The following is a 12173-nucleotide window of genomic DNA, read 5'->3' on the forward strand; positions in this document are numbered from 1 at the left end:
TGATTTTTTTTTTGTCTCTGAGTAGAAACACTTGACAGAAATTCTTCACCCAACTGATTTTCACTGTTTTTAAAACATGCACCAGATGTTTGTTACTTTTCTTCTTTATTATTTTCACAACTCTTCCATACCTCCCTGACTTGTCACCAGACCCCTCCCTGACAAAAGCCAAACTATGTCATCCCCTTGCACCTGCAGTGAGCACCTGCCTGGTGCCTGCAGGGGGCAGGATTGGGAGGGACAGCTCCAGGGCTGAACATGGACTGGGTCTGGTAAGGCCATCAACCTTGAGGTTAATGACCCATATTCACTAGATTAATAGTTTAAAATGATACTAGTGTATTTCTGTGTTCATGCTGTGTCAAAATCCCTACCTCCTATGCACATACTCTGTGTGGCTGATCCCCTCTGCCAGTTGTCACCCTTATTTTTCCTCTCTTTCAATGTTTTCTCTCTGATGCTCACTGCATCATTGCTGATGCTTTCTTGCTGTCCTCTCTGTTTGGCTTTCTTCTTGTCATGTAGTATGTAAGGCAGGCACAACAGGAGAGGCTACTACATGGAAAATTTAGGAAGTTCCATACTGGTGTTTTTTCCTTTCATTTCGGCTGCACAAACTCTTTCCACAGGCATCATGGACTTGTATGGGAGAGTCAGGGAGAACATGGGAACATGGCAAACACTGTGAGAGAATGGCCCATGCCGTGCAGGATGGATGATCTTACTATTCATTTTAACAGAGCTGCAAAAATTCAAAGAGTTTTCATGAATATTCATATGAAACTGAAAGCTGTTTAACCCGGCTCTCACATCTGTCTGGTGGGAGCACTTCAGTGCCTATGTGTTGCTCGTATGACTACTTTCAAGACATGAATTTTAAACCTGACTGCTCAGATAGTGATGGAAATCCAATATGAAACAGTATCCTTGGTTGTGAAATTTGCAATTCACTTCCTGCGAGTTAGCTATACAAATCATCTAATCAAGGAACACCACATGACTGAGCTAAGCAACACAGTATGAATTTGCAAACATTTGCCATTCCCAAAAGATCTGTAAGCCAAGAGTTATTCACTGAAGAAATTCCCAAATAATATCAAATAAATAAATTAGAAAATTGCATGAGTTCCACAGACAATTCATAAGCAGAAGGGCAAGAAAGATTCACGGCAAAAAGTACTCATTGAGCTTCTGAAGAAAATAAGGAAACTGTTTGTTGGCACAGTGAATCAATCTGATGCAGTTTGCTTCATTGTCTGCTATACATAGATGGAGCAAAGGGACCACTGAGAGATCTGGAGTCACTTCTGACAGGCTGTCAGATGAATGGACATTTGCTACTGGCAGAAGTTTTTGTATGTGACAAATTTGTCTTGAATACTTTTGAAGGCAGATTTAGTTTTGGATCATGGGATTTGCAATATGTCTTACTTTACAAGTGCCCGAAATATTAACCTTCTGCTACAAAACTTTGGTCTGCCTTTTGCCCTATCCAGAGCTCTATATTCAGCCTCACTCCCCGAGCACCACTGTCTTTATTTCCATTGTATCAATAGTACACTATCCTCACTCTTATTTGCATGGCAGGGCTACAACTCCACTCGTTTTCTGGAGAGGCTGAGGGACTTGTTCAAGTCCCTGAGAAATCCGCGCCTGGGTGCAGGCTGAACACAACCTCCCTCCCGCTGTGGTTTTATCCCCCCAGCCCCTTCCCTCAGAAAGGCATTGAAGTAAAACAAAGTAACATTGTCTAAACCTCTGGAAAAAAAATAAAAAAAGTGAAATGGAGAAGAAAAAATAGGTACTTGACTTCCACATGCATTGCTTGTTTCTGACACAGGTTTAATATCGCTGCATAATATCTCTTTGATCTGTACTGCAAGCCGCTAGAAACAATTTCTTCAGAAGAAAGTTTTCACTGTTATCATTACATACCAAGTAGTGTACACAACACAGGTCAAAACGATTTTTTTCCCCAATTTGCAAGGCAAAGTAATGCACTTGAGTGAAAAGTTGTTGTTTGGATCAAATGAAGAATATTTATGTCATATTTCTGTAAAGAAATTAATACCATTCCTGATCCAATATTGCTTCTCTGTGGCACAATCTGTATTTACTTTGACTAAATGCATTTAGCTCTTTTGTTGTTGAACTGTCATCTATGTCTTGTTATTAAATGAATTATATCATGACCTATATACAGCATAGTATAATACACCGAAATTCTCCTTAAAGGGAATATTAAGGTGAACAAATTCAAATTACTTGGTAAATCCCTGCTCTACAGGAATTATTTTTTGAAGGAAGATTTAATGAAAAGTCTAACAGAATTCTCTAAGTTGTGAGCTTTTGACAACAATATTGTAAAGTATGCTTAATGACACCCGCATTAAAGTAGATTTAAAATGGCATAATAACCTTAATTTTAAAATTTAGCAGCACAAGTGATACCATAGCTCTTACTGCAAGATATGACTCTCACCTCCTCTAAGTGCATTTTTAACAGCTCCTGTGAGAAGCATTTCCTCAAGCAGAACATTTTATTGTTACTAAATACCACTCACTCTAAAGTCTCTCTGTTGTTCAGAAATAAAACTTTATGCACAAGTCGAAACAATTCATCAACCCAGGGAACATAACACTTGGATCAAACACCTCAAATGATAAGGATTCTGCATATGCATGGACATAAGATTTTCATTCATTAAGTTCCTGCTGCTTCTCCTGGTGAGGGTCATATGCAATGACAGAAATGCAAACTTGCAGCCCAGCACTGCCCAGGACCCCATGTAAACCTCAGTGCTCTGTTTTGCTATGAGGACCCGATTCTTTGATGTTTAGACGTTCTCTTGACTAGTAATGCTAAACAGGCACATCATTAAAAAGTACATGAGGCTTCTAACTTTGCATATCACCTCTTGGACTTCTGGCAGGGAAAACCCAAGCTTTTGCAAGGGGAAGCTTTCCTGTTATACTCCTGAGCCTTCATTCCCCCCCTGCACCCGCTCCCAGCCCTTTCAGCATCCAACTAAACCTCATTTACACCCATCCCCACACTGTTGTTTCTCAGAGAGGGGCAGGGGGCTGGCGGTTCCACAGGAGAAGATCGTACCTTTTTCTGTCTGAAACTACAGTTCTCATTCGGAAAAACAATGCCAACAGTGCAGAGGAGGCTTTGATTGTACAAAATGGGTGGACAAATCATGCCTTTATTTGTAATAGGTTATAACCTAGGGAGTTCCTCACCCGGAAAATTCCTCCCACCCCCCACCCTGGCTTTGTTTTCCCCTTTTTTTACGACATCGGTGGCACTTCGGACACATTTTACACGTTAATAGCATGTCTCCCTCATCTTATAGGCTCCATAGCTTTCCCTTTCCCCTTTTATTTTAGAGCAGCTTCTCCCACCCCAGAAACAGCCCAGCTGGCTTGGTAGAAAAGGAGTAAAGTGTTTTCTGCATGACCTCTATGGATTTTACTCTGTGGAAAGAGCAACGTGGAATGCACACTCAGCAGGCGGCGAGATTGGAGCCGGTTTATCCTCGAGGCATTTCTGCCATAAAACACAGGACTATCAACAGCATTTCCAGCCTTGGCTCTCTCCCCCATCCCCGTCCCATCACCCCCATACCCGCACCCGGGAGCTCCCGGCAGCCAAGCACAAACACCGGCACCGACCGGCACCAGCTCCCTTTGTTCCCCATGCAAATCCTACCTCCGAGACTTGTCACATCTTCCTCCGAGGCGAAGCCTAATTATTACTAAACAGAGATCCAGCGGAATCCTCCCAAGTGCCACCAGTTGTTAAGCGCTGTCATCGTTCCCTCCTGGTGCTTAAACCTTTTTTGGACCATTAATGTCACAACCCCCACTAACTCAAAGCTTGGTACTCCCTGCTCAAAATGTCTGAAATAGTTTGGAAGGACAATAGGAATGACAGGCACACTAGACAGCCATGCTTGAAATTAGTTATCTCGAGCTGAGTTAAGGCTGTTTTGTAGTGCTTTAAGGTATGCACTCAGTAGGGTTTATTAACCTAGGCTAGACGTGCCATTCCTGCTTTTATTCAAAGCTGTAGTAGGATGGCTGCTAGAAATGCAGCGATAGGTCTAACCCCATTCATCCCTCCGCAGCTTTTAAACCTCCCCGGGAGAAGAAATAGCTTCAGTCATCCTTAAACTTACTGAGGCTACTGTTTCTGCAGAGCAGGGTTTCACACATTGTTTTGAAACTAAAGAGAAAATCACTCCCGGCAATGGAAGGTGCCGTAGCTCTCAGGACTGATGTGAACAGCAAAATGAACGTAACAGCATCCGCCCCCACCGCAGGCTGAGGCTGTCGCAGGAGTTGGTGAAAGTAGTGATTGGAAGCTGAAAGTTCATAAAACTCTAAAAGGCAGATGTGGCACAAAGAGAAGGAGGGGGATTATAGACTGTGTGTTTGTATTTATAGAGGCACAGATGTACACTATGCTTCCCAAAAGGCAAAATACAGTTTGCAGATAGCAGGATCTTGCAATCGAAATTTGCAAGTTGACAGCACCCAGGATAATGATAAGCAGAGGAAACATGAGCGATGCACAGCATTCGCAGTGCCTGTGGTGTGTGGAAGAGGAGTGGTGAGAGGATGCTACAGCAGATTGATGTTTCCAGTAAAACCGTATGCATCTTTAGATCCAGGTCAGAAATACTAGTGCTCTGCTGGGATCTTGGAGCTGTTTTCTTCTTGGTTGTCTGTTAAAAACCAGCCTGGGTCAAGATGGATCAAAGCTGGTTAAAATCTGCTGATCGCAGTGTGGTCCCTAGTGGACAAATGTAAAAGCCACCAGCACAGATGTGACTCTGGTAGCAGCAATGGTACAGGAAGGACTGAAGAAGCAACCCAGTGCTGAGGCAGGCTGGGAGAGAGCAAGTGGGGAGTTTGCACTTTTGCCGCTTGTTCAGCACCTGCCTGATCTTTTGGTACCACCCAGTTCACAGCCCCTGGTTTAAAATGAAAATTCCATGCGTGGAGACATCTCAGAAATGAATGGCATTTAAAGATTAGGAAGGAAAGAAGATCACGGTGAAAACCCAGCTGTGGGTGCCTCACACCATGGGAATGAAGGGGTTAAGAGACCACTAATGGCACATATCCTTAGGTTTATAAATGACTGGGAACTGAGGGCACCGAGGGCTGGTGAAGGTGCGAGTTTTTCCTTTGAGAAGCTCTGGTTTGGATTTGTGTTAGTCCTTTGCACTGGTATCACAAACTATTTGAAAGCTGCCCTTGCAGGAGAGGCTGAACCAGCTGGTAAATTCTGCCTTGTTCTTAGGGGGAAGTGGCCAACTTAAAACTATTTTTTTTCTACATCTCTTCCTGCCACCAGCACACCAGATACCCACCCTGCCAGGGGCTTTACCAAATAGCATGTCAGCGTGTGTGCTCAGTGCGGGCTACAGTTCTCTCCTCCTGAATTGCCCTTCATGGAAGCTATTACAGTGGGGGATTGTTAGCACCTTGAGCTTCTCCCAGAACTGGTGAGAGCAAAGAGGACTTTGAATTTTGTGGGTATGAATCTCAGGGTGGACAATTACACGCTCACTGCTAGCTTGGCTGCCAGGACAATACCTGCTTTGTGAATAATTTAAAGAATTTTTTCTCTGCCGCCTATTGAGCATCTTTCATACACACGACATTCACCTTAAGGCAGAAAGAAAAAAGAAGGAAAGAAGAAAAGTTCTCCTTGTCCTGACCAATACACTTCTGTCTCACTAAGGGGCTCATTGTGCAGTTCATTTTTAAGTGGGATGACACAGCAGTTCAAGAGACATTAGCCAGGTTCCTATGGAGTTACACAGGTCTAGGGGTGTTGATTTTGTCTTTTGGGAAATTTCGATACTAAAGTGGACACAACTATGTCCAATGATGGGCTGAAGTAGGTGATCATTGCCACCCATGTCCACAGTTCCACAATTATGTGTGCTGAATACAAGGGGGCTCACAAAAAATGGATGATTATCCCAGCTCCTTCCTGTCTTATGCAGTGAATAAATTACCCATGGACCTCACTGCCATGGTGATCCCAAAGACTCCAGTCCTTTGCAGTGGGTTGAAGTTATTCAGATTTGGTAATCAACAGGTGATAACTATCTGTGAGAGCTGCCTAATCGACCAGGCAATGAAATGGATTTACATTGGGTTGTAGTTGAAAGTTGTGGGTAAACATTTAAAGGTGTAAGGCAACCGAGGGTGGTCAGAAAGATGTTCTAGGGACTGATTTGTTCAAAATGGTTCTGTTTTAGGGAGATATTCTGAGATACTCCCCCTTTCCTCAGGCTTTTTCTAATCACTGAGCAGCAACAGCAGCTGCCATCAGTGACAGGACTCGCGTACTCCTTACCCTCACCATGGCTCTACTGCAGTTGCATTTTTCTGATGCACCAATTTGCTCCTTGCTGGAAAGAAGATAGAGCACTGATGTGATCAGGTATGGCAATTTTCTGACTTCCTGGACTCTATGAATGTTGCAAAGTAGGATTGTTCTGGGAAACAGAAGGCTCACATGGGTTTTCACTTTGTTCTCCTGTAAAATCCCACTGACTTCTGTAGGAGCTGAGGTTGTGGCTCAGCTCTGTAGCAGGAGCCCCACTTTGAGAAAACTCATGGCTTGCATAGGAGTCTCAACAATTTAAAATGCCTCGGTGTGTTTCTGACCAGTATTTGCTTAGGAAACATCCAAGGAGGACAAAGGGGAGGAAGAATTCAGAAGATTTGTAGTTTGCATGCTGACTGTAAGTCAAACAAGATAATGAATGGAGCAACTAATGCATAATTTCATTATGAGTCATCCTAATTATAATGAGAATTTGATACATAACTAGAAAGTGTAACTATCAGTTACAAATACACATTTCTAATTGCACAGGGAAGTACACAACATAATTAAAGCTGCAGGTTACACATACAATAACCTTTTCTTTCCCTGTGGTGACAAATTCTCTAATTCTCTAGGAACAGTATGAACCTGTTTTGAAGTTGTGTACCTATCAGACAGCATTCTTTCTACTTGCTTGCTGACTTTTTCAAACAGCAGCAGGGAGTCTCACTAATCCATAGATTCTTGGTGTGAATTGCGTATTAAAAGAATTGCAGGAATGATCTGTCGATGGTTCGTCCCCATGTGGTCTTTGTAGCATGTTAGTGGTCAATGCAGCATTAGCCTGGCATAGCTACAGATGTGACGTGCATGACAGGTAATAGATTGTTTAAGTATGTATAATTACAGTGTAAATGAAAATTAGTCTTAACAAGAAGGATCATTCAAAAGAGGCCAAATTCAGTCATCTGCATCGAAATACTCTTGGGTTTGTGGAGCCTGAACTCAGAACTGAGTTTTGCAGATGCCAGCTATTCCCAAAAAGGATGAGTCCAGCATAGGAGAAGATAAATTCATAGCAGTTATCTTGGCTACATGCATTAATGCTACCTCTATCTTTTAAATTAAAGAATTATCAAGAAAGCAGGTCTGTGTCAGTCCCTGGATTTATAGCTCTGGCTGCTCTCTCTTCTTTTTCCTGTGGTAGAACAGGCAGCACCTGTGTCTTCTACAGTGCAATAGCTGATGTGCCACCACAGGAAAACACTCAGTCATAAACTGTTGTCTTTAGCATAAAGGCTGAAATCACTTGTTTACTGATGGTGAAATGCAAGTTTGGCCATAGCCTTGCAGTGTCTCTCGTGCTGAGAATCACGGGACATCCAAGTGTCCCGGAAATCTGTTCATGTAACTAAGTTATATTACACTGACTAGCTAATCACTTCCCCATGCTGCTTAACTGTTGCCCTTTGTATGCCAAATCTTTGTCTTTTTCTTGCATAGCTCTTTTTGAGATGCTTGCCTAGGAGAAAATAACTACATCTCGAGTGTTGTTAAATGACCCAGAAGTTGGTGCTTTTCAGGCTGACAGTGTTTGATGCAAATAGATGGCTTCTTGCTGTGAAAATCTCTTTGGTTGACAATCCATTGGGTACTTTTGATAACAGTTGTCTGAGGAGTTAAAACACAGGCTCCTCTTTGCATATTCACACTATCATTCTTACAGAACTGCCAGTATTAAATTCTTCCTGTGCAGTTTCAACAGAGGCCTTTCTATTATACTCCCCATTTGTTCAACAGCTGCTTGTGCTCCTTCTCTTTGCCTTCAGCTTTTGCCATATGCCATCAATAAACTGCCCAGGTGTTGGAAATCTTCTTGCTCTTCTCTTGTAAACATTTTTCTGCCTTCTTCTTCCCTAACTCAGCCTTCATTTATATAAAGGCTGATAGATCAGGATAGCTGTTTCAAAACATCTGCTGCATTTCATACTCTATGGGGGTGGATGGGAAACAGCACAAAGCAAAAATAAAGACTGGTTAACTCTTCCTTCACTTTCCATTCCATCCCAAAGAGCTTACTGTTTTCTCAAGCTTCTAGATGTGCTAGTTAATTAATACTTGCCAGTTGGGATGTTATCTAGAGCAAATGTATCAAAAAGCACAACTAGTTTTCAGAAACATCAAAGGTTGCACATTCTGCAACAATGTTTAGTCCTCAGTAGTACTGAGGAGCAGAAGAAATGGGACAGTACTCGGCAAAGACATCAGGGTAAACCTTTTTTCCTCTTCAGACTGCTTCTGCTGGCGAAAACAGGGGCTGTTCTGCAGACTTAGGTATGTTTTCTGCTCAGATACAGGTCAGGCATCCTTTTATGATTACCTGGAGGGGAAATCCAGACTCAAAGAGCATCCTTCACAATGATGGCTAGTGTAAACTATTGAATTATTTTGGCAGAGATGATGAAATTAAATGATTTCTGGTGTGCCCAATCTTCTTCAGTTAAATCACAGAAGACTGACTGGAAGTTTGAACAGCAACAAACCAGAATCCAACAAAACAGGCTGCTTACACAATGCTGCTTGCTGGGCCCAGCGAATGTTTGCTACTTAAAGGCTGGTAAAATATGTATCTGAGGATGCACACCCAGTTGCTGGGGTCAGTCTCCAGTGTGAGTGTTGAGTAATTCCAACAGGCTTCCACGCTTCAGTGATTTCACTCCCCGCAGTCTGGGTCTCAGTACTGGTGCTTTCAAAGTCTGATTTTTCTGTGCAAGTATTGGGCAGAGACAGTTTCGTGCTCTGAACAGTTCTGCTGAGCAGCAATTGCTGCCTGCTGCTTTCCCATTTGTTAAGCAATGGATTACTGTTCAAACATTTGCAGGCTATGTTGCTCTAAGCTCTCTGTGCAATTTTCCAAATTTACTCCTCTCCTGGAATGCAGTGATCAGAGGTTGTTTCTTGCTTGTTCAATAATTTCCTGAAGCGCTGCTCCAATCAGCGCTGCTGTGATTTCCTTGCTTTGTGATGGGTAATGCATTGTGCTATTTGCTTTTCACAGAAAAACCAAATTGGCCACTTAGATGCTCTCTGATTTTACATACAGTGCCTAGTTGTTTCTCCACGATCTCTCAATGGCTTTTTCTATCCATGCTTTCCTCATCCTATGTTAATACTACTTCTTCAGCAACTTTAGCAAGATATTGCTAGATAATTCTTTCCTTACCTTTTTTTCCCCCTGCAAATCATCTGCTATGCAGTGCTCTCCTTTCTTCAGGATTCAAGTATCTCCTTTAATCTCTTCTTCCTTTTATTCTTTACTCAGCTGCTGCTTTGCTTTGGTGGAATAGTCACTTCTCTGATGAAGCTCGTGCTTCTATTTCTGTTCTCTCCCTTTTTGAAAGGTCTTTTGCACCAGTGAGTTGCTTGTTTGGGTTTCTTTGATGATTTGGTACTGCATGCTAAGCTCTGCACTCCAGGTGTGAAAGATCAATCTGTGCAGAGCTCATGCAAAGGGAGAGAGAAAGGGACTGGGACTCTGCTGTGCCCCAGTGAGGGGAGTTTTCAATGAAGCAAAGACAGAAGCAGATGAGTAAATAGCCTGGGAGTCAGGATCTGTACCGTGGAGAGGCCATGTTGTAGCACCGTGCCTCAGTTTCCCTATTTGTAAATTAAGAATAATCCTCTGCTTTTATAAAGTGCTTTGTGAGCTTTGCCTGAGAGCTGGGAAGAGGCAACTGAAATTCAGTCTTGTTAAGCTTATGTTATTGCTGTATTGCTGATAAACTTTAAATTCAGAGTAGTAAGAGCCTAAAACTGCCTAAGTAGCATCTGTATTGTGCACCATGTTTTACGCTGTATGTTGCTGGTCATATATATCTGCTCCTCAATGCACAACCTCCCTTGTAGTGTCATCGCAGCCATCTTATTCTTTTTCTTTGAACTAAAGGGCACCCAGAAGGAGAGGCTGTTTTTCTGTATGTCCAAGATGTCAGAGCTGTTACAGTCTCAGCAGAGCTGTCACAACTTCACTGACTCCATGGGCCTCTCTGCAGGGGTTTGCACCCTCCAGGATGGCTCAGGGTTGTGCCAGGACTGGGAATGGGGTGGCAGGAAAGATTCAGAATTTTTTCTCCCGTTTTCCCCAAGCCCTGTCTTGATTTCCCAGGCTCTTGTGCCCATGATTGCCACTGACACTTTTGTGGGGTGCTGCCAGCGGTGCAGCCGTGCATGGAGCGTGAAGAAGGATTCTGGTGGCAGCTTCACAGCCACCAAGGAACAGCCCAGGCTGAGTTCAAAGCCCAGCTTGTTTGGAGAAAACCTGCGCTGGCAGGGCCAGCAGAAACCTCTCACAAGATGTCACTTCTTAATTCCATTGACCTTTAGTCTGTAACAGGTGCTCAGAAGGGCTTAACCTGCCCTGGGGCACATTGCTGTAGGCTGTCTGGATACCCCTAAAACTGCCATCAGAGGAATTATGGTTATGAATTAAAAACATTCACTGAGGTTCAAAGTATTTTCTCAATTTTCCTGTGAAAACCTGGAGTGACCAGAGGGGTTTGACTTTATTTACTGAAGTAGAGTTGTTTGGGATTTATACTACTGAGGGCAACACTTGGTCTTAAACATATATCGCAAAAGCCATAGAGGTTTTGTGCAAAGTTATTTCCCTCCACCCCCTACCATAAAAAACAGCCCCCGTACAAAGATGCCACCTCTTCCCCATCATCACAGCAGCTTAGGGCACAGAACGTGCTTGTGGATAAATGACTCGGGGGAAAAAATGGTATCTGGAAAACAAGCAGATGCCTTCCAAGAGGAAAAAGTCTGAATGATGAAGCTTTGCCTTTAACGCAGGCTACAGGGATACTCCTTTGGCATAAACACACATTTTTTTCATTGATAAAAGAAATACCTTTTTTCCATCCTCACTGTTACAATTTTCAATGTTGCATATGCAAAGATACTAATGTATCATCAAAGGCTCAACTGAAGAGGGCTCCAGAGGAATTTAGACAGTGAGTTATCTCTGTTTTTAATTACCTAATGCTCTTTGTTTACATCTGTTGGAAATGATTTTATACTCATTGTGCCTAGTGAAGTAATGTTTCATTATTTCTCCACTTTAGGTAATTATAAAAACAGAAAAAGGAGCAACTTGCCCATAAGCACACCTGTAATCTGACCTTTTCTCTGCTTTGAGAAGTTTTGAGTAGATTCTCTAAATTTTTGTGCCAGTACTTGCTCTATTTTAGGACTCTTAGAAACAACCTTGACTCTACATTGTGGACTCTAAGATAGGCACAGAAGACGTGCTGCAAGCTGTGGAGCTCACCCCTATCAGGATGAGGGGCCACATCCTTAGCAAAAAGCACCGCACAATGAACTGTCCAACCATAAATCCTGCCTTTCTATCGCAGGGGCTCTCAGCTGGAGCTTTAGGCCACAGAAACCAGCTACGTTTTAATGGTGACCAAATAAAAGAAATCAGAAAAAAAGAGAGCCAGAAAGTCTTTGCTTCTGCAAATAATGCCCCAGCTCCAGTGTGACCAACTGGATGCTGCAGAATCAGGCTCTGGGGACATATTTTGGCCTCAGCTGCCTGTGCTTAAAGATAACAGCACCTTGATGTGCCTTCCATACATACACAGGCACACACACTGTGTGTCTAACCCTTGGCTTACTCCTCTAATCCACTCTCCTCCCAACCCACAACCACTGCAAGAAGGATGTATTTTCTTCACTTAGTTTTCATGCTTATATTTCAAACACTTTTAGGTGCAATAAAAAAGTAAAAAACCCCAATCCCTGGAAATGC

The 12173-nt window shown here is 42.8% G+C and overlaps 1 protein-coding gene across 4 annotated transcripts in view; it reads right to left on the reverse strand.

The window, feature by feature from the left end:
• LOC309441047 (calcium-activated potassium channel subunit beta-2) overlaps positions 1-12173 on the reverse strand; it is a 143564-nt gene that overhangs the window by 96032 nt on the left and 35359 nt on the right. The window contains exon 1 of one of the 4 annotated variants that reach the window (XM_082055438.1): positions 3716-3919. The exons of 2 other annotated variants lie outside the window; for them this stretch is intronic. The gene's annotated coding sequence lies outside the window, so the exon portion shown is untranslated. Of the gene's footprint in view, positions 1-3715; positions 3920-12173 lie in introns of those variants that run through there. One more of the 4 variants, XM_082055436.1, reaches the window with a different exon arrangement.

The sequence above is a fragment of the Streptopelia decaocto genome (genome assembly GCF_964273445.1).
Source record: "Streptopelia decaocto genome assembly, chromosome: 6".
Taxonomy (NCBI): domain Eukaryota; kingdom Metazoa; phylum Chordata; class Aves; order Columbiformes; family Columbidae; genus Streptopelia; species Streptopelia decaocto.